This window comes from Drosophila eugracilis, unplaced genomic scaffold, assembly GCF_018153835.1.
Source record: "Drosophila eugracilis isolate 14026-0451.02 unplaced genomic scaffold, ASM1815383v1 contig_502, whole genome shotgun sequence".
In the NCBI taxonomy this organism is placed as follows: Eukaryota; Metazoa; Arthropoda; class Insecta; order Diptera; family Drosophilidae; genus Drosophila; species Drosophila eugracilis.
The window spans coordinates 35,498-40,400 of NW_024573375.1; the positions used below are offsets into that span (position 1 = coordinate 35,498).

The 4,903-nt window shown below is 38.8% G+C and overlaps 1 pseudogene; it reads right to left on the minus strand.

The window, feature by feature from the left end:
* Positions 1 to 3,681: 3,681 nt before the first annotated feature.
* On the minus strand, positions 3,682 to 4,628 carry LOC121530336 (annotated as a pseudogene).
* Positions 4,629 to 4,903: the final 275 nt, after the last annotated feature.

Sequence of the window (4,903 nt, forward strand, 5' to 3'; positions counted from 1 at the left end):
GCATTGGATGGTTTGGGATCGGATCGTATGGGCCCTCTCGAAGCTCAAGATTCGCCTGCGAATCTTCGCCTTTGCATTCCCACACGCGATCGCAATCGCATCCAAAAGCTAAAGATACATGCCCCAGCGAACTAAGCACCTAAACAGCAGATACAAATGTATCTATGAGCTGCAGTCGCGAGTCGCGACTCAATTACAATTTATTAAAAGCCGCGCAAACTGATTTATAACCAGCGGAGTCATCGAAGGAAGATCCAGCCAAAGGGATGCCTAGGTTTTTCTTTATTTAGTCAAGGACAGTGGGATAGATTTTATGTTTCTCCTAATTATCAAGCATTTTCTCTAGATTAGATATATAAATTAGGTAAAAATTTAAATTTCAAATTTGATAAATGAAAAGAACACAGAAATTTTAAATATGAAATTATAAAAGTAAAATAAACTTTTCTGATAGATTACTAAAAATAAAATATATTTAAAATGTTAAACATATTAATAATTTTTTTATTTTATTTTTTTATGTATTATCCCATAGTAGCCGTGTTCACGTGTCTACGTAGTTGACATAGTGTCTGGCGGGTTTCGCTTGCCTTGTTTCGGCCGTCTGGTCTATGGACTATCTGCCCTATAGCGGGGGCAAATTGGCGGCTTATTTGTGTGTGGAAATTGCCTGCCATGCCGTTGGAGCCACAGTTTTTGCTTCTGCCCCATGGAGGCTAAAAGGCAGCACTCGGAGCTGGAGGATGCTGGTAATGGTAAAGGTGGAAGTCGAAGTGAAACCCCAACAATATGGCGCCTGGGCCGCTGGTGGTGACAGTTGCTTGTCAACAGCATACACGATCCACGATCCGGGAGGAGAATCATGATCTATGAGGCCTGACAACAGCTACAATGAAAGATCTGTTAGATGTTCCAAAGATGATCTATGGCCGGTCATGTAGAAGGTTCTTAAGAAAGGAATTGGTAAATTAGTTTTAGGTTATCTGAAGCTTAAGGAGGACTTGGTAACTATGGAGACCAAATAATTTTGAGGAGATAATTTCATTAATTATTTGTATAAATATCACACAAAATGTACTAATTCGTTAGGATATATTCCTTAAATGTTACCTTAGCATTGATCCCCACACCGTGCCCATTAACCCAGTTTCAAGTGGCCCTCAAAAACCTGCCCTCAAATAAATCTGATTTATTGTCAACCAGTTCCAGCAAACCGCCGAAATAACAGTTAAATACGGGCAAGGACCCTTCAATAAAACATAAAATTAATGCATTTAACACAAAATATGATTGCCACAGTTTAAGTCTCGACTGGACGAGGACTGGGAAACCCGCAATCAGCTAAACGTTGCACGTTGCCAGTGAGAAATTAACGAGAATTAAGCGACCTGCCCACCTAATGCTCCAGATCCAGCGACACATATCTTCCATACCTTGTAGTGCCCTTTTTTCTCCTCCTGGGACGAACATAGCAATCAACAGCATTCCTTTTAATTTCAACTTTTTTTTGCTTCGGTGAGATGCGCCCCGAAAATCAAAAAAGTCCAAATCAAAACCAATAATAAAAGTTAAATCGATAATTGAGGTCAGGTCGGAAAAGGTATTTTTGGAGTGTGGTTCGAGTCGCCAGCGATCCGGCGAAAACATTTTCGGGGCCTTTGGCGTACATACGTGATCGTTTAACTGTAAATTAAATATAATTTACCAATAATCATAATCACAATATGCAGTTTCTGTTTCTGTATACGATTCCGCGTGGTCTCTTCTCGCCAATCAGAGATTGAGAGCTGATCCAAACTGATTTGATCCCCTTGAGCCAGACGCATAAATCATCATCTGGCCGTATACATTTTATGGATTCTGGATCGATAACTGTCCAAACGCGCGTCTCGCAGCTGATGGCCAAATAATATTAAGAAAAAAAAAAGAACGAAACAAGAATTTGCCAGGTCTCTGATCGATTGGTTTTTGTATCTTTCTTCAAATTTTTTTGCGGCTATCTCACGCTCCTCCGAGGCTCGGGTGCTATAATTAAATTGCTAAAAATCGCATAGACTGGCATATGTTAGACCAAATTGAGGCCCAGCGCACAGCGAATTAATCTGCGAAGCATAAAGGCTTTTGTATAGACGGCAATTAAACAAAGATCCATCCTATGCCAATGATTTCGGATCATTAATTCAGTAAATCGACAGTAATAGCGCTTCCTGTTACTTGTTACCTGTATTTTTTTGGGAGTTTACTTTTATTGGAAAAAGAGTATTTTTCCTGATTTAATAATCGTTTTCCTATTGCGAGATGTATGTAGAGAGTATTACATAATAAATGGAGTCTTAAATTGGTAATTCAATTTGTAATTTCAATTCATTCAAGTTCCACTAAAATATTTGAAATCAAAATAAACCAAACCAAACTAAATACTTTAAACATAGCCCACTTTATCTGTCGCCCACACGACACATCCTCCGTAAAAAGAAATGAAAACACAGTTTGTCGCTTTATTATTTTTGCAATAATAATTTATTATTATATATTATTTTTAAACTTTTTCGCTTGGTTGTTGGTGTTGTTTTTTGTGTGTTGTCGGTCGGTGTATTATTTTAATCGTATTTATTATAATAATTTCTGTGTTTTTACTGCGAGCGGCGAAATTTTGCACAATATTTGAACCTTTATTGTTTTTGTTGATTCGCGGAATTATTTGTTCTTTGACTATTGTTATGACTAAGAGTTAATTGTGTATATATATAGAGGGTGTATATATAATAGCATATGAAGCGTTTAAATAGTTTTTAATGTCAATTTTTGATCATTTTTCCTTCATTATGTTATGTTTTGTTTTGCTTTTTGCTTTTTGCTTTTTGCTTTTTTATTTTTTGTAACGGGCATACAAGTTTGTTTTGTTTGTTTAGCATTTATTTTTAATATTTATTATTAGGTATATATAATATGAATTATTGTTTACCGCCTAGGCAAGGGAAATACTTTAAGTTAATTATTTTTATATGCTAGTTTTTAGTATTACCGGCTTACTGCGCTCCTGCTAGGCTAGTGAATAAATTAAAAATCTTATGTTTAGAAATATTACCTCGTAAAATAAATCAAAGTTTTTATCCATTCATTTAAAACACTAAAAGCGGCTCGTAAGTTTTTATTTCTATACTTCCTAAATATCTACGTATTATTTCATATGATTTTTCTCTTCATATTTCTGTTACATTTATATACTGAACTAATTAAGCTATATGTTAGGGTTTATAAGCAATGCTAAAAATGGTTTCTTTTCGGGGAAGTTAAATGCTAGTTATGCCAACTGCCTACACGGGTTTCAGTTTCTTCAGCTTATCGTTCAATTTCAATTCATTAAAAAGTCTTTCGTATCGGCTGCTATATACAACGTAACTGTAAGCTTACGACTGCTCCGCTATCGGTTCTAAGCACTCTAAATGGGATATCGGAAGTTCTGCATCTTTTCACTATATTTTCTCTATACAAAAATGGCCGCTCCAACGTTTGCAACGTTCCTTAAGACTCTAGCTTTTCATCATCCCTCTATTTCAACTCTCTTAGGTGTACACTTAAATTTCTTGAACCCCCCTACTCAAAAGAGCCGCTGCCGTCTGGGATTGCACTCTGAGATCAAATAAATCCTGGCCACCTCACCCTCACCTGACCAGCTGTTTAATTGGCGCTGCCGAAGAGTACGGAGTTTTTTGTAGTAGGCCGTCGTCGGCCGTTCCGACAGCGGACTCTTCACATCCCGCTCGGCATTGGCGGCACGGTTTTTGCGCTCCATCTCTAGCTCTTGGGCCAGGGATTCTGTAAGGAAAGAATGGGAAAAATCGAAACAAAATTATAGAAAGGATTTTAAGGGATTAGCTTTAATATATTTTATATACATATTTTTCAAATTATTTAGAGAAAGAAATTATTTATTAGAAAGAGTTATATTTTCTTAACTTACCGGAATAATTTTGCCAGAAGGCGCCGGTGGCCATCAGATCGATACCGGGATAGCTCCACGGACCTTTTCCGTTGCTAGCTGCTGCGGCGGCTGCTGCTGCTGCCGCGGCTGCTGCAGCGGCCAAACTGCCCTCTGCTGCAACAGAGACTGCAGATCCGCTGGGCGGTCGCTCATCACGTTCGCGACTACCGCTTCTGAAAAAAAAACAAACAAAAATTATGAAGACACAATTGTGAAAAGTTTTGAATAAAATAATGAAACTAGAAAAAAACGAATCCACAAATTTATTTATTTATTAACAAAAAATAACCTATTTTAACCAAAAATGAATCTTTAAAATACCTTTTAATATTATCCTCGTCGTGGGCGGCCAATGAGGCAGCTGAAGAACGTGGCTGGCGCTCCACGGAACCCTCGTGATCGGAGTGCGGCTCTCGCTTGAAGTGAGTGGGGGAATCCGGGCAGTTGAGGCCGGCAGAGATGGAACCGGAAACGGATCCAGCCGAATGCCCGGCGGTCACATCACAGGAAGAATTGGAGGCCAGAGACTTGTCCGATTTTTCACTGCCAGCATCGTTTTCTACGGAAGATGGTGAATACAAAAGGGCGCTGTGTTGGTTAAAAAGCGTAGGGTGGCAATTTGGGGGGTGGACTAGGTAGAGGTCTATAAATTATTCAGCTCCTTTTCGTAATCAATATCTGATGAGAGGAGGTGTTAAGGATGGAAGTTTAAGTGGTTATTGGGAGGTAAAAGATTTAAAAGGGGGATCTGTTGTTGACGTTATGCGTGTCCTTGACCCCCGAAACTCACGCTCACGTTTCCATATCGCCTGTTTGGCTGCTGCTGTTGCTATTGTTATGTATTATTGTTGTTGTTGTTGCAAACTTGTTATCACCGCCACCGCCGCCCCACGCCCTCCGATTCACTACAAGCAGATT